We start from the raw sequence: 18,594 nt of genomic DNA on the forward strand, positions 1-18,594 counted from the left end.
GACTCTCCAGGTGGTGATTAGGCACAGTAACATTTGAGAGCCACCAGCCCTTTGAGTGCCAAGCAATTTTTAAGTGAGATTTTAAAATGGGGGGGAATCTGGGAGGCATTAGTTAAAATACTTGATTTAAGTTGAAGCATATTCCTTTTGTAGTATACCTGTATACCTATAGACATATACCGGTGTTAGTAGAGTTCCATTTGTGTTGCTAACATACAGGTAGTAGCCGATGTGGAGACCTGTAGAACTTTCAGGGCTGTGTGGGAAAAAATCAGGACAAAATGGTAAGAATTCCAAATATAGAAGAAAATGAGGATACGGCATACTTTTGGCATTTGACCTTTGGCCTTTGAATTGTTGACGATCCAAAGCTTCAGTTATACTTTAGACGAAATTCCACCACATGGAGTCATAATTTTTTTTTGTTTTAACTCTAGAAGCTGGTGACAGAAGCATTATTCTTGTGCTTTTGTCCTTCAGACATCACAGATTGCCTTCTGACCCCAGCAGTGTTCCTCATTACTAGGTTTTTGTATTCTAATTCCTTCTCAGCTGGTCCTCCCTGACATTTTTTTCTCTTTTTATATTTTGCTATCACTGCTCAGAAACCAGGATCTGACCTCAATATCTATTTACCCAAACTTAGACTGAAAGCTTATTCATTCTGCAGATAAGAATTACAGTAGTAAATTCGGGATGGTGTTTTCCTCTACCTCTGAGATTGTGAGTTTGGGAGTCCTTGGGGTTTATCCTCTTGCTGGATAGCATGGGCTCCAGGAGGGGGTGCCTGCATCCACCTGTGCAGGGTGACAGTGGTCCTCTTTGTTTGGGAGGAGGAACCCAATGTTAATAAGGTCTGGAATGTTGGGAGTCAAAGCAGATTTTTTTTCTTCTGGAATCTCTTTTGGTCTTGGCTCCCTATAAAAGATAACGCGTGTGCTTTTCTGTTTAAGATATTTCGTGGGGCTTGCTCATTTCACAAGTGGCTGCTGTCTTCTTTCACTTGCAACCTTTTCTATCTCCTGAGCACATGTCCTCTCAGGCATGTTCAGACAAGGTGTTTTGGAAGACAGTTTGGTTGTGGAGGGGCAGTAGGGTTTTTCTTTTCTCCTTCATTCAGTATGCACTTTCCTCACTGCACTTGAAAATGGACAGTTTCTAGATGGATTTCCATCACTGCTTCATCTCTCAAGTCTGTAGCTGCAGATAAATCCTGTGTGTTTTCACTTGTCTGCAGCTGTGGACAAATCCTAAGCATGGCAAAAATACCAAGAAAACATAAAAAAAATTAAAAGTGAGCTCAGGTCAGTGGAATTCACCCATCTTTCTGCCAAGTACAGTCTGAAAGTGAAAATAGTCCAAACAAGCCCAAATAACTTTTTTTTTTTTTTTTGAAGGATGATATGTGGACCCCTGGCTCAAAATGCAAGAGACATTCTTTCTAGCAGGAAACTGGGCAGTTAACACCCTGTTTTCCATTTTAAATGTGGGCTGCCAGATCCCTTCTCTGGGTTTTCGAGGCCTCTGAGTGATGCTGGTTGAGGTCTGAGCAGACTTCCTACAACACCCGCCTACGTGTGGGGTGGGAAAAGGGAGACAAGCCCGGGGATATAAGGCAAAGTTTTCAGAAGGAATGTGTTGCTTGTTGACATGTGCTTTCTGACCTGGGCATTATCTGCTGAAGGCCAGAGCTGGAGAAATCAAACAATGAATAACTCTTCCTTCTGTTAAGATTCCAGTATGCTGATTTTTTTTTTTTTTCCTTAAAGAGGTGTTGACTTACCTGACTGGTGCAAAGGCACATGTGTGGCTCATCAAAGAGGAAACGAGGGTGGCCCAAATTGTGGCTCATGAGTAGAGTATGTAGGCGTCTTTATCAAGTCCTATCACTTTCTTTTTGCCTTTTGCCCTCTTCCCACCCCCCTGTATTGTTCTTGCAATCTGGAATGTTTTCAAGATGTTAATTACGTGATTCTTTGAATAGACAAGATGAGATATTTTTGTCATGTCATGTTTAAGAAGTCTTTTATAAAGTATTTTAGGATGAGATATTTTTGTCATGTCATGTTTAATAAGTCTTTTATAAAGTATTTTTTAATTTTATTTTTGAGAGAGACACAGAGTGTGAGCGGGGGAGGGGCAGAGAGAGAGGGAGACACAGAATCCAAAGCAGGCTCCAGGCGCCGAGCTGTCAGCACAGAGCCCGATATGGGGCTCAAACCCACGAACTGCGAGATCATGACCTGAGCTGAAATCTGAAGCTTAATCTACTGAGCCACCCAGGCGCGCCCCCACTTGAAGAAGTCTTAACCCATTAAATCATACTTGAAGCTTCACATTTTTCACTTACATATAAAAAGACAAATAACACGTGAAAACATTCTTGGAGTTTTCTTTTGAAATGAATGTTCACCAGGCAATCGAAGGCAGAATTTTGATTCGTTTGTACCATATGTAGTACTTAACTCCGTGAACCTGTATTATTTTCACTGTCTTTTTGCTTTCTTGGGAACAGGTCATAGAGGCAGTTTAGATGCCATCAGAATGCATGTTGGTAAAATACATGGCATTCCAAAGAACCCTTTAAATAGCAGATATAAGTGGTGGCATGCTTTTTTTCTGGTACATATGTAACCTTCAGTTTTATCGAATTGAAACTTTTGTATGTGATTCTCTCATTTAGCCAAGTTGAATTCTGAATTTAACTGGGTCAGAGGTCATCATCACAAATGTGTCAGAAGCAGAATAACTTACTAGTTGGGACCTTGCAGTTCTAGGTTTAGTCCCAGCTCTGCCACTTGTGAGGTGTGTGCCCTTGGGCAAGATAGTTCCTCTCTCAAAGCTTCAGCTTCTTCACTTATGTATAAAGTGGGGGTAATTAATAACACTTAATTCATAGGCTGTTACAAGCTCTCAATATAATTTCAGGCACTAAGTGCTTTGCAGGTGTTACAGAGCATGGACGAAGAAAGACCATGACATTTTTCTGCTTATGAGAACTGCCTCCTGTGGGTCATGTTAGCAGAACCCCAGCCTGGGATTGTGCCCCGCCGAGTGCCGAGGTCCAAGGCACCTTGCATTCTGGGTCAGTCTTGAGTAACGTTGAGTGCCAAGGACGTGATACACGAGAGGATTCTGTGGAGCATGCAGTCCCCCCCCCCCAAATTCTCACTGTTGCTACCCACAAACTACCTGAATTCTGAGCAAGAATGAACTTCATCCCTCTCCCCTCATCTTTCCTCTGCCTCCTCTCTGGACCGGATTCTCTTCTGAGATTTAGGGGAGAGCCTGACAGGCGAGCTTGCTTCTGTGTTTGAAACTGCCCAACATGTTGACTGCTTTACATTACTTTGCTAGTGCTGGGGGGAAAAGGGAGAGAGGTTAGCTGGAGGTGATTTGGGTGAACAACAACTTCTCTGTATTTATTTTGCCAGCACTGATATTACTTGCTGTAGGACAGTTACCCCAAGTGGAGAAGCTAACTAGGAAAATCCACTAAATTTCATAATCTTTCGCAATTCTTCCTTACACCTCGTAAGTCATAACCATCGCGTCCGTGTCCCGTTGCTCATATCCTGTTGGTCATATATTGTCGGTTGGTGCATTGTGGAAGGCACAGAGCTGTGAATATCAGGAGAAGACGGTCATGGGGCAGGGGAGTGGCATGACAGAGGCTGCCTATCACATGGTGTGTGGAGCCAGAAGCCATTTCTATTAATACTCCATCTGAAATAGTCTCACCATTTGTGATGGAATTTTGGCAACTTTTATAGGATCAGTGCATTATAATGTGACAATTGTAGTCAGTATCGCAAATGCGTTGTTAACTATACAGGTCATCTTTTCTGCCATGACCAGCCTTGGCTTTTAGCTTAAATTTAATTTGCCCAACCATACACTCCACGGTATCACTGACTGTATTACCCTGTTCCAATTTTTAGTGCTTAATAAGACCTTGAAATCCTATTAAGAATTGAGTGGAGAATGCAAGAAATAGGACCAGTCCAAGGGAAACAATGGTGAGACTAGCTAAGTGCTCATGATTTATGATTTACAAAATAAACAGTATAAATGTCTCTGTAGTTGATTATACAATTTCCTCTTTTTTTCCTCTGGTGCTGAATTTGCATTTTGAAAAACTACCCCCCCTGCACCGGTGCGCGCGCGCGCACACACACACACACACGCATGCACGCACACACACTGCCCCCAGCTCGTAACTCCTTCTTTCCAGCTGCGTCGGAAAGATGGGGGCTTTCTGTGTAGGTGTTGTGCTCAGAAAAGGGCAGGAAAGTCCAGGTGATAGTGGTGGGATGATTTGTTCCAGGCACAACAGGGAATTGTGTTTGTTTAGGAAGACTGGAAAATAAGAAGGCGGGAGAGAAATGAGAAGGGCCTCAGAGGAATGGCACATGGAAATAAAAGGAAGTGGTAAAAGTAGGAAAACGAGTAGCGTGAAAGGAACAAACAACAGTAGACAAGATTCAGTGGAATGTGGAATAAAATTAATTTGGAAAAAACAGATAAAATCCGAGAAAATTCATGGTTCCATTTGTGTCAGCTCCATGCCTCTCACTATGTGAACCTTTTCCAGTGGAGTGGGTGGAGGGGGCAAGCCTGTCTGCCATATTGTGGTCCTCGAGCCCTGTTAGTGGTGGCTGCACTTTGAACAGATTTCCATGTGAATAAGTCTCTTACTCTTTTCCTATTTGGACTTTTCCTAACATTTCTGGCTTCCTCCTGTGCTGGATGAGTGCATCTACTGCCAGTGTACATTGATTTGATAAGCAAATTAGAAATGAAATGTTAGGTAGCGCTTTCAAAGGAGTCAGCGGTACACTATACTCAGGTTTCAGCTTTTTGAATAGTGATCTGTAGTTAAAGTGATATTTTAAGAGCTTCGATGTGCTTAAGAACTGGAAATTTAACCCCCCCCCCCCCGCCTTTTTTTTTTTTTTAGCTTAAAAACTAACAAGGAAAGAGTTTATTTTTACCCTTGGTTAGTATGCCTTTGTGAAAAGTAGCCTGCCTTTTTTTTTTAATCGTAGTTTTATTATTATTATTATTATTATTATTATTTTATTTTAGAGAGAGCAGGAAAGGGTCAGAGAGAGAGAGAGAGAGAGAGAGAGAGAGAGAGAGAGAATCCCAGGCAGGTTCCATGCTGAGTGCAGAGCCCAATGCGGGGCTCAATCTCACAAACCATGAGATCATGAGCTGAGCTGACGGCAAGAGTCAGATGCTCAACCAACTGAGCCACCCAGGTGCCCCAAAAAGTAGCCTGCTTTAATTGAAGGTGCTGTGATTACTTTCAGGTCTTGTTACAAACTGAGGAGACCTTAAAATGCAGTTGGTTTCTCTGAATAGAAAAGTTCTCTCTTACTTACCTTTATATATAATAAAAAGGAGTATGGCTGGCATTTCTATTAAATGACCAAGTTTTGCTTTCTAGACTTAGAACTACCCCCATGAAAGCAACATGAGGAAGTAAGAGGGAAGAGCTAGGTCAGCTAACAGTATTTTTTTTTTTTTAATTTTCATAAGTGCATTTCTTACTGCTAGCTTTAATTCACACAGTGAACTTACTGAGCTCTTTTTTCCTATTATTTGAAAAGACACAGATTATTATATGGAACAGGAAGATCCTTAAAACAAAGAGGGATGGAGAAATTGCCACACTCTGGTTCACTGAGTTCCTGAAAACTATTTAAGTATCTTGCCAAGCACATTAAAAAAAAATAATATTTAGTCTTTCACAAAGATTTATCTTTTGGTGGAATTTGCTCTAAGGAACTCCGTAAGATATCAGCATCTCTTGAAAACTGGTTAAAAATCATGTGTTACTTAAGTGGAAAATGTTTATTACTGCCTTAATTCTTCAGCTCTCAGGGTTTTTTTTTTTTTTGAAACACACTGACACCATTAATATTATTTACTATTCACAGTATCATCCATGAGAGGATGGCTCAAATTTGATTGCAGCCAGTTTTCAATTTGAAACTATATTTTCATTTCTTTGAAGGTTTCCCTGTCCGTGAAGTCTTAGTCTCCATTGATTTCTCTGGATTTAGTGGATTCAATGTCATCTAGAAGATAATGTGTGATGGCAAAACTGTCTCTACTGTTTGTTAAGTAACTGTTGTATTAGTGTTTTACAGAAGAAAGGTTATATTTTAGGTAGCAAAGATTGTAGGGTCAGTAAGGTTTCCTACTGATTTGCCTGATTCTGCAGTGCATCTATGCCTGTTTTCTGCATCATTTCTTCCAAATCACCTCGAGGTCAGTTGGTTACCATTCTGTGTTCATGCTACCCATAGTTGGAATGGGCAATACTCAAGAAAATCTGTTGTACATTAGCCTCTGTACTTAAGCTTTCAGAACTTAAGTTTTCCGAACTTGATAATCTGTGGGATGTTTTATACCTGGAAATTAGGATTCTCACACATTCTACTTTTTCTCCTACCTTTTTTTAAAGTTTATTTATGTATGTATGTATGTATGTATGTATTTATTTATTTTGAGAGAGAGAGAGAGAGACAGAGACAGAGACAGAGAGAATGAGAATATCCCAAGCAGGCTCCACATTGTCAGCATGGAGCCCAGATCAGGACCTGAGCCAAAACCAAGACTTGAGCGCTTAACCAACTGAACCATCCAGGTGCCCCCTTTTCTCCTTCTTTATACTCTATTCTGTGCAATTTAAAATTCTGTGAATTCTTTCCCCTACTCTGTATACCTGCCTTCTGTGACCTGCTATATTTATCATCACTAATACTGTGAGTTCAAAATTTTTTATTTATTCATTTGTTCATTTACTGCTGGGGTATTTCATTTTGTTTTGCTTCAAAGGAAGTAGGAGAAGAATGTTTTTAGTACTAGATTTTTATCATAGTTCTCTCCCCATTTACTTTTGAAGAAGAAAAGTTCAAGACTTGTTTTAAGACTAGGTTTCAACTTCATTGAGCTCATCCGAAGAAAAAGGGAAAGATAGAACCTATCAGTTCATGGCCCTTCTTTACAGGAGCATGATCCACATGGTTGATGATCTGTGTCCCCTCATTTTTCCTTATGTTTCCTTTCTGCTCATCCCTTGCGTCCATCTTGATCTTCAGTAATCTCTTCCCCAATGAGTAACCAGCCCGGATAAGAGGATAAGGGAACATGTGTCCAGATGGCTGCTGTCCATAGCTCCACTAAAGTTTTGAGGCCCCCGAAACATAAAGTGATGCTCCGGAATGATCTTTAGGGTTCATTCATAATACTGAATAGGTCCATAAGAAACTGGGTGGGCAGGGGGTTGGTCAAAAACAATTGAATAGTAGACATTTTATAATTTAACTCAATATTCCAGACCCCCAGTATAATGGATAATCATAAGTATCTTACATTGTGTATCTCTGTTCTGTTTTTCATCTATTGCTATGCCTCTTTCATTGTTCTTATTTTCCCCTCTTTCAATGTCAAGAAAGAGTAAGAGGCTTAGAGAAAACGGTGAACACTGAGGAATGCAGATGATTTGTCCAATTAATAGGTTAGTTTTTGCAGTCAGCATATCACAAGTGATATTTTTGGGAAGCAGCGGATCAGTTACCTATTTAAGGCAGGATATATACTGGATTTTATAAAGACACCGAGGCATAAAATGGAATCAGGTTACAGTCTCCAAGGTGTTTACTTGAAAATGGTGGCCAGAGTCCTATTGATTAATGTTGGTGAATGAGAAACCAAAATGGAAAATAAACCATCCCTAGACAAGTGGTAATCATAGGTGATGATTATGTTAATTCTACTTTATTTAGTGGTGGTTTTGTTCCTGGAAAATTACTTTTATTTTTTTCCAAGAGGAATTTGAGGCATTTGAGAGTTACATGTTTTGCAGAAGCTCTTGTGTATAATTTTCAGTTTTATCCAACTTCATAAGCCTTCAGGGAATGTTTTCAGGCCTAGATTTATGGACACTGTACATGGTATCTGCTACCAAAAGAACATTCTGCCATCAGGCCCATTGGAAAGCATCTTGTCTGTCTTTCTGTTACAGTGTTGTGAGCAGCTGTTCCTTCAGCATTTTGGAATCATTTTAATGCACAAGATGGAAAAAATGGAAAATCAAAAGAAAAAGATAGGCATAAATTTCTGTGACAAAGAAACTGCCAGGGGTAAATGTCAGTATTTTTCAATCTTTTTTATCCCTGTGCTAGATTTGGGATAATATAGGACGGTGACAGTCAGTTGTCACCCCCAGAAATTCAGTAGCAAATTTCAGTTCTGTCCCAGGAGGAGAATGGACTCAAAATAAGTTTGGGATTAAACTCTAGCACAGTCCTGGCACATAGTATGAACGTAGCTCATTTAATTTGGCTTGAGTTTCTTTGTTCTGCCTTTCTTCGTATTGAATCATTGCTGTCCGCGGAGAAGCTTAGCCCCATGGAGCCCCCCTCTGATAGGCTGTGTCTTCGTTCCCTGGGGCTGACAAATTACCACACGGTCAGTGTTTAAAACAACAGAAACTTAGTCTCTTACAGTTCTGGAGAGAATCTAGAGGGTACCATTTTGGAGGTCAGAAGGCTGAAACCAGTGTGCTGAGGGCTGAAATCAAGGTGTTGGCAAGTTGAGCTCCCAGGCTCTAGGGAGGAGTCTGGTCCTTAGCTGTTCCAGCCGGTGGCTGCCACGTTCCTCGGCCTGTGGCTACCTCGTTCCCATCTTCAAGCCCAGCATCTTCCAACCTCTCTCTGTTCCATCTTCACATTGTCTTCTCCTCTCAGTATGCCAGATCTGCTGCTGCTGCCTCCTTACACAAATACGTATTAATTTAAGGCCTACTCAGGTAATCCAAGTCAATTTTCACATCTCCAGAGATTTGGCCACGTAAAGGCAACATTCACGGGTGCCAGGGACTGGGATGTGCATCCTCTGGTGGCTCTCTTCAGCCTTACCGCAGACTACGTTCAGTATCATCATGCTGGCAACCTGGCCAGAGCTAGCCCATCGGCCGGCCTAGTGTTTAGATCTGATTGATGTATTCCCTCACCTTTCTCAGCATCCACCTCAGGCTTTTCGGTGACTTACAGTTAATACACACGGCCAACAGCCGCACCAAGTATCGGTTTCTAGGAACATAGGCCCAGAACCATTTAGCAGAGCTCCCTCCTCTCTGTGGTAGCTTGCACTGGGGAAATCTCTGCACAGTACGTTAAGCTACTTGAGGCAAGTCCACGAAATTGTTCAGTTTAACTCTGAAAGTACGAGTGAGTTGGATGTGCATGCGTATAAACATGTGAAATAGTGGATGAGTATTTTCAGGACATGTTTAATGGAAGTTGAATATCAGGATCTGTGTAATTACTTAAAAGATGAGTAGTTAATGGCATTTCCCAAGAAGTGAAAGAAACCTATCTAATTTGGAACATATATTTTTTTACAAAAAGGAAACCAAGGTAGTTTTCATCTAGCCTGAGATAAGACTCACAAAGCTTTTTTTAAATTTCTTTTTTAATGTTTAATTATTTTTGAGAGAGAGAGAGAGAGAGAGAGAGAGAGTGCAAGCAGGGGAGGGGCAGAGAGAGAGGGAAACACAGAATCTGAAGCAGACTCCAGGCTCCGAACTGTCAGCACAGAACCCAATGCGGGGTTCAAACTCACGAACCACGAGATCATGATCTAAGCTGAAGTCGGACGTTTAACTGACTGAGCCACCCAGGGGCCCCAAGACTCACAAAGCTTTTAATATAATTCCTAATGAATCTAACAATTCTGCGATGATAATGATTGATCATCATAGAATTCTCCTAAAGAAATTCCATACCCATGGTGCTGATTCGATATTGACTGGATAGTTAATGTTATAGAGTGATTATCTATAATACACTCATGGAAAGTGTATCCTTTCCATGATGACTATTACTTACGTGAGGTCTGGTAATTGGTTTAACTTTGAAGAAGAGTTATACAGAGCCCAAGTTTTCATAAGGGTTATAAATTTTCCATCCCTGTTGTCTCTCTTGCTATGTTTTAGATTGTTGCCTGATGTAATAAAACTTGTGTCTTGTAGATTTTCTTTTTCACCCTTTGGTGGGTGTTTTGCCGAAAATGGAAAGACACAGGTGATTTCAATTACATACAAGATAGTTTTTATTGTTTTTAATATATTTATTTTGAGAGAGAGTGTGTGTATGCACAAGTGGAGGAGGGGCAGAGAAACAGGGAGAGAGAGAATCCCAAGCAGGCTCCACGCTGTCAGCACAGAACCCAATACAGGGCTTGAACCCACGAAACCGTGAGATCATGACCTGGGCCGAAACCAAGAGCTACACATTTAACTGAGCCACCCAGGTGCCCCCACAAGATAGTATTTTAAATCAGTTAAGGTTCTTTTCTACTCCAGAAACTTGGTGGGAGATATCTGTCAAGGTTAAGTTTATACTGTATAACTGTTTATCTGTTTACTGTGCACTGTATATCTGTTTAAAGCAGATCATTGTTTGGATGAGCAAATTAGAACCCTGCATCTGCTGTAGGTTTTCAAAAATTACCTGGACAGTAATTGTAGAATTATAAGGAATCCTAAAACAAGAGGTTAAGACAAGAGGTGAGCCTGGGCTTACCCAGGCCCGTGTTTTACGTGAAGCGGGACTCAAGCTCATCCAAAGCGGGGTTCGTGCTCACCCGATGTGGGGCTCGGGGCTCGAGCTCACTCGATGTGGGAATCAAACTCATATCATGACCTGAGGTGGAGTCAGATGCTTAACGACAGGTCCACCCAGGAGCCCAAAACAATGAAGTTTTGACTAGACATTGAAAACTCAGCTGGATTTTCCATCGTCAGCCAAGATGATACATGACAGAAGATAGCAGGTGTGGATGCCATGACAGTCTGCAAATAAGAAATCGAGAAATTGAAGATAAAGTGCCAGTCATGTAGATTACATCTTGCTCATAGCCAGTTTGAAGCTATGTCTATGTGCTAGATTAGTTGTCTAATTAACTCTTACGGTATTAATAAAGGGGAAACAGAAGCTGAGGGAATCACATCACGTTACCTGCTTGGAATAGCTTCTCTGGTCTTTTAGTGAATTTAAAACATTAAGTCTGTCCAATTTAAACCATTTAACTCTACCCATAGTCATGAGCTTTTAGTTTTAGCTACTTACGTGTTTTTTCCATAAGAGTATCAATCACTTACAGCATATATTATGCCCTGCCAGTTCCTTTTGGAACCAATTTAAATGAGAAAAATAAAGGACTTGGGTAAAAACTATTTAAGTATGTCTGGTAAGTTGTTTTACTATTTGAGAACAACTCTGGAGACCAAAATACATTTTCCACTTAGAATTTGGCTTTTTTTTTTTTTTTTTTTTGTGAGCCACAACATTCATGGAAATATGTTGAAATCTTAAATGTAGAGAATGACTTATTTCTTTTGGTATTACTTGCTGTCTAAAATGATGTTACAATCTATACTACGATATGTCTGTGATCAGCAGCATCTAGGCTGCAATGAAACGTGCTTATCATGATCCATAACTTCTTCCTGTTCTGGATTCTTTTGATCGTAGAGTGAGTATACTACAAACCCTTGGATTTCTATGGAATGTTGAATGCATATTTTGGTCCCTTGAGTTGCAACTCTTTTAAAATACTAGTACCATATACTAAACCTTAGGTCTAGAAAATCACATTAATTATTATGAAACAAACAGTAAGTTTCTGTATATCTGAAACGTACTTTATTAAATATGACCTTTTTCCTAGATTTTCAGTGTTATCGTAGTCCTTGCTTATTTTTTAAAGGCTATGTTTTGAGAGCACTTTTAGGTTCATGGCAAAATTGAGAAGAAGGTACAGAGAGTTCCCATATCCAGTGCAGGTTTTTAAATCTGTGTGTGTGCATGTGTACTTTCGTAGAGCTTTAATTCCCCTGGCTAGTCCCTCTGCCGTAACTTGTGTTCCCTTGCAGTTCATTCTTAACACAGCAGCCAGGGAGACTTTGTTAAGACCCTCTGTTTTCCTTTTGAACTTTCGATGAAGTGCAGACTCTTTACCCCCATATCTGAAGTCTGCATCAGCTGCCTCAGCTCCTTCCAGGCATGCTCCCGCTCTCTGGGCTCTAGACACACAGGCTTCCTCTCCATTTCTCGTACATGTGAGGGCCTTAGCCCTTTCTATTCCCTCTGCCTCCAAAAGTCTCTTGTTCTTTGTTGGGGGGGGGCGGGAGGTGTCCCCCTCATCCTTCCTGGAGTAGCCCAAATGCTTCAGACTCAGTGAGGCCTTCCTGGGCTGCTCCATCATATCACCCTCTGGCACCTGCCGCTAGCTGAGCTCATCATGTTTGTTCATAGATATGTATGTTATCTATATTCACCCCCAGAGTTTGCACTGCAAATGGATTAGAAACGGATTGGAGTTGTTGGAAGTGCCAAGTACAGAGCTCATTCAAAGGGACCTCTAGGCATCTCTTATGAGTGGTATGAATTGCTGAATTTGTCTCTTATTTAGAAATTTTCATATTATACAGCTTGAGTTAAAATACAGAATGTCATTGCCGTTGGAAAGAGTTACCAGATAGTTTAGTGTGCATGCTTGTGTGGCAGAATTGCATAGCATGTAGCTTAGAATGCTTTTCTGAGGAACTGAACTGCTGGGTAGAATTTGCTGCTAAGCCTATTTCAGCCCCACAGATAAAGGCCTTTCCTATACATGAAGTCTTGTATTTCCCTCCTGCCAAATAAATGTAATAAACTGTCATCACTGCACCCCTACCCCCCAATTTTTGTTCAGTAAGAATTAGCCTGTTTGGGGAGTTTCAGAGTCCATTTTGGCTCTCTCCGTATCATTAGCTTTTACCCTTAGGTGGAATCTGGACTTTGTGTTTCCACCTGTGAAGTTGTCACTGAGTTCCATGTAATTCCTAAGAGTTAAAACTTCCCTCAGATACTCCTGACTGCATGGCGGTAAACATAATTTGGATTATTAAAGTTTTTATATGGAAACTGATTCAACTTTTTGTTTTAAACTGTTTTCTTCCATTGTTGGGGGGTATTTTTCAGACACCAACTTTTAGCAGTCTGATTCTTTTAGCACTTTTATTAAAGAATTTTTTTAAAAATGGTATTGCAGGGGTGCCTAGGTGGCTCAGTTGGTTAAGTGTCTGACTCTTGATTTCTGCTCAGGTCATGGTCTCAGTTTGTGGGTTTGAGCCCCATGTCAGGCTGTGCACTGGTGGCATGGAGCCTGCTTGGGATTCTCTCTCCCTCTCCTCTACCCCTCCGTCGCTTGTGTTCTCTCTCTGTCGCCAAATAAATAAATTGAAAAAAAAAAAAGGTATTACAACTTTTGTATTACTTAGCATCTTTGGCACTCAGAATGGTTTTATATGCTCTTATTTTATTGAAAGATGAGATGAAAAGAGTCTTTCCTGGCTGTTGGGAAACAATGTGGAACCTGGCTTTTGGACCACCCTCTACTAGTGTTGGGGACTGCTTGCCCACTTGCTCCCACTTGGCTGTTCCAGCCAGGGCTCCCTCGAGTGGTCACCATGCTCTTAGAAGAGAGTTCTTAAGTGGACTTCAGTCTGTGCCAGAAATAAAAATGGGCATGTATCATCTTCCAGATGTTAATAGAATGAGAGAGCAGCACACTTGTCTTTGAAATTATTATGATCCATCCATGTATGAAAGCATTCTCCACCAGGGAGTACATTGACATTTTAGAACAAGGATAGACTCTACCATCTTGGTCTAGAGACACGCTGGTGTCCCCCACGCTAATAATAACATTCAAGGAAAGAAATCCTCTGTGATATGTAGCCTAGGAGATAAGCTTGTCCTGGGAGAACTCATCTGAATGAGAAGCAAATCCGAGCCCTTATAATACTGTCAGTTGGGTCCACATCACCACTGGGCTTAGGCAGAGACCTCTAATTCCAGCTTTTTTCTCAGAAGAGTCCAGCAGTCTGAACTAAAGGTACAGGAGATATTATATACCCATGTTTGCTTGAAAACCATCTTGTTGCCAAGATCAGGAACCAGAATTAGTCCTTCTCCTGTCTCCACAATAACTCTAAGAGGGTGGCGATGGAAAGGTATTTCAGCATTCAAAAGTAATAAAACATAGTACCGTGAATCATGCTTGCGACTTCTGTAAAATCTTGGTATTTCGTTTGGTTAGAACATCTCTTCTATTTGTGCATTAAGCTATGATGACCACCTGTATAGAGCCTATTTAGAAACTGTCTGAAGTGCCTTAAGGAAAAAGTAGCTGAGTTTTGTGACAGTGGGGAACAATTAGTTTATAGCGCCCTGACCCTGTCTGTGGTCGGTGACCAGCAGGCAGAGGTTGTGTATTGCAGTGGAGAAAGGGACTGACTGCTGCGGAAGACATAACCTCGCTCTAGACACAACTGGACGTGATCTTTTTTTTTTAGATATTGCCTTTTATAAGTTTCAGGGAGATTTTAATTTCACATTTCCGGTAAATATTCTTTATTTGAGTCTCTGGACTTTGCTGGAAAGCACAGAACCCTGAAAACTCAATGTGATGACCTTGGTACCTCCTTAATTTCTTTCTTCCTGTTCTTTATCTCTCTTCCGACTTCCTTTCACTCCCCTGAAAGTTAACACCTGCCAGTGACATCAACTGTATGCTGCTTTCACTGGAGACGGGTGCCTCAAAATCAATCCTGGCAACTAATGTAAAGTAAAATTTGGAAGACGCCTGGATTCTCATGGAGTTGTGCAAGCTGGAGTTATTAAAGAGGATTAGGGACCACAGCTGGTGAGCAGATGGAATGCTTATAATTTCACAATCTTAGGTAGCTGTAAACCTAAATCTGCATAAAACCTATTTGGTTTTTCTTTAGTTCATTTCACTCTGTCCTGCCAGAATATAACCCCGGTCAAATGTGATACCTTAATTGTGGTAGATGATGAGCCTTAAGAGGTCCCTCACTTAGGTAACATCGTTTGTGATTCGATCATGCAATTTCTAGCTCAATTGCATTTTTGTGACCACTGTTTAATAATGTACTTCTGCCAAGCTCAGGAGGTAGGGAAGAGAGAATAACAGTTTTACCTTTCATGCAAAATACAGCAGTGTAGACAAGACTAGTTCACAATCACACAAACGATGTAATTATATTACGATGAAGACTAGTTCACAGTAATTATAACTAAATAGTTCAGCTGTTGGCTTAAAGAAGCTCTTCAACCTGTTTCCTCAGCTCTTTTTCTGTGTCCACTCCTTTAGAAATTCCTTTTGCTGTGCAGTCAGTAAAGTCCTGTAGGCCAGCCACCTTCAACTGCTCTGCAGCCTAATCACAGGCCACCACCCTCCCACCCCCACGCCGACGTCCCTTTGTCCCGGCATATTATGATGAGGGCCTTAGACACGTACAGAGCAACTGTTAATCTCAGAAACACAGGCCTGGGCCACACTGTTCACAAAAGTATTTGTGAAACTTGCTCAGTGGTTTTAAGGAGGTCACATTGGGGACTTCATTCTATTATTAACGGTGCAAAGATACTGATTTTTGCTTTAATGGCAGTTACTTTATCTAAGAACAGACAGTGCGGCCACTTCTTTATACTTAACCAGTGAAGGAGAGAGAAAAATGGCCACCCTACTTTTGAGCTAACGCTGAGTGTCTGAAACAGCTGGAGCCATAAATAAGTTGAGTAGTCTGGATACACTCTGTACTAGCTGGTTGGGAAGAAAACAACACACAGATATTTCAGGTGCTGCTGCACAGCAAACAGCTGTAGTTTATGGTCCAACATAGTCTCTGTTCTTTTGGAACCAGTATGTGCTTCTTCTCTAAAGCCACAGTCAGCTGCAAAAATATTGTAACATGTGTTTTGGAAGCAATTACTGCATAATAGTGTTCTGGCCTCAAAACATCCTGAATGATCCATTTCTATACGTGGGGGGGGGGAGAGGGGGGTGGATATTATGTTACTGATGCATTGGCATGAGCAGTCTGTAGAATTATCATAGGAAGTAGTCTTTTTTTGGATCGGCTTTTCAATGATTTTTCAGTAGCTTCTTTTTGGACTTCTAAATCGGCCTTCTGTGATTGGGTATGACCTCTTACGGAAGCAGTACTATAAATACGTTTTAACTTTCAGTGTGATTATTTTGTACTGAACCAAATAGTCGAGCTGATAGACTTGTTTGTCATAACTAAAATTGTTCCCCCTTTGTTCCCTCTGGATGTAGTAGATGGCAGGATGACAGGAGGAGGAGGTTTTGGAGGTCCCCCAAGAAAAAATGGAATTAGAGTGAGAATCAGAAGACTGAGGGTTGATACTGGGTTCTTTTAGAGTTGCCTGTGTAATCTTGACCAAATTCTTAAAATCTCTACTTTATAGGATTTGCGTGTAGGAAATGGGTGTAATAATACAAAGTACCACGCACTGGGTGGCTTAGCCAACAGATATTTCCTCAGAGTGCTGGTGGCTAGAAGTCCAAGACCAAAGTGTTTGCAGCATTGGTTCCTACTGAGGGCCATGAGGGAAGAATCTTTTCCAGATCTCCCCCCTTGGCTTGTAGATGGCTCTCTTCTCCCTGTGTCTTTATATCGTCTTCTCTCTGTATGTGCGTATGTTCACATTTCTTCCTCTTAAAAGATGACATTAGTCGTATTGGGCTTGGTCCCACCCTGATGACTTCATTTTAGCTTCTTAATTACCTCTGCAAAAGACATCGTCCCCAAATACAGTCACTCTCTGAGTTACCAGGGGTTAGGACTTCAAAATATGAATTTGTCGGGAACACAATTCAGCTGACAACATTATAGAGGCCTATCTAATTATAAATGATATTCTCAGGCTATACTTAATAATTATTTGAATTGCTCTGGCAGTTTGAAATATTTTAATAAAGTTTTATTCTAATGGATACATTGTTAGAAAAATATACTTTCCTTTTTTAAAAACTAAAATTTAAGACTCACCTGTGTTCTCATTCCTTAGGGTTAATTTGCAAATGAAATGATACATCTTTTACTTTGTAGGCAGTAGATGGAACGTCTGTGCACACACCTATCTCTTAGGACATCTTTTTGTTTCACTCTTAGTTGTAGACGGTGGTTTGGGAGCTTACTGGGAAAGTTTCAATGAGTTGAATTTCCTATTGCCAACAGCATCAAAAAAAACATCTAAATGTATTTTTTGCTTAAGGGTAAATAGACTCTCGCTTGAAAGTGAAAGTTTGAGCAAATGGCACTGTTTTACTCGAAGTGTGTAACTGCTAGACTGCTTGCTACAGGTGGTTAGCAGTAAAGACTGAGCCTGCAGTGAAGCCAAGAAGGACTTTGTGAGCCTGGGTAGAGAGCAATGCAAAGAATGAGATCCCTTAATGGAAATTGCTGAGCTTTTCGTTTACTGGGATTGCAATCGGAGGATTGTTAATTATGGGAAGAAAAGCAACCAGATGGTCTCATACTCCAAGGCGAAAAGGAGAAAGGGTAGTCAGGGCAATTGGAAGCATGCATTAAGATTGCAAAGAGGGGGACTTGCAAATACTTTTGCAGGTCAAACTTTCCTTTTTGGCTGAGTAATTAATTGCTAAATAGACATAATAGAGTCATCTCAAATGGTTCTTTAGAGATGCATGATTTGTGCACACACAAAAAACTATTGTGGAACAGGAAAGCTGGAAAACAACTAACTTGACTAAACAAAACCAAGGCATTTTAGCCACTAAAAACAACTTTGTGCATTCTGATTTAATTTTCTGCAATTAGATTAGTACATAACAAATTAAGAAGTTACCACTAGTAGGTAAAATGCTCCATTCTTTTCCAGAATACTATCCAGAGAGCTCCAAGAGTTCTCAGTTATTTGATTAGTAATGTACTCGGTTGCATTTTTGTCATCACAGCAAGCAAGTTTAATGGTTTTATGGAGTTTTTTGTCAGGCAGTCTTAGCCTTAGTTATAGAAATGTTTCTAATCCACAGCCAATTTAGGATTCTTACTGAATGTATTTAGCACGTGCATACTGGTTTTCTGTGCAAAACTATAGATCCACAGGTGTTTGACACAGTTTGGTCATAACATGTTATTTGATATAATGTCATGAGCTATCGAGGTATCTTCCCCTTATAACTCTCCCCATCATGATGGCGATCATGTACCTAAAAGATTAAGCAGAGATTAAAAGCATCGTATCTGCATATGTAGGTAGTGTTTCCCTGACCGTTTATTCAGTCATACATTCAGTAAATGTTCCTGTGCCGGGCACTAAGCTAATCACTGCGGAATCAATGACACATGGCACAGACGTGACTACTGTACTCATGAAGCTCACCCTTACCACTTTTGTAGAGGTGGAAGGGATTTACCGTGAACAGGAACACGCAGTGGGATGACATATACTTTAAATACGGCGAGGAGGGTGGGATGTTGGGGAGATCCTCCAAAGAGCACCAGTGCAGACGGGTGAGAAAGGCAGCACTTCCTGGAAGTATCGATCGGTCCCCAGACTCATGAGGAAGGGGAGGGATCAGCTAGACTGGAAGGGGAGGGATAGACTCATGTGAATATTCTTCCACCGATGGATAACTAAAAAGTTAATCGACCACACATTAGCCTTTTATATT

The 18,594-nt window shown here is 40.8% G+C and overlaps 1 protein-coding gene across 2 annotated transcripts in view; it reads left to right on the forward strand.

The window, feature by feature from the left end:
* FNDC3B (fibronectin type III domain containing 3B) overlaps positions 1-18,594 on the forward strand; it is a 365,061-nt gene that overhangs the window by 222,732 nt on the left and 123,735 nt on the right. The gene's annotated exons all lie outside the window — the stretch shown is intronic.

Source organism: Lynx canadensis, chromosome C2 (assembly GCF_007474595.2).
Source record: "Lynx canadensis isolate LIC74 chromosome C2, mLynCan4.pri.v2, whole genome shotgun sequence".
Classification (NCBI taxonomy): domain Eukaryota; kingdom Metazoa; phylum Chordata; class Mammalia; order Carnivora; family Felidae; genus Lynx; species Lynx canadensis.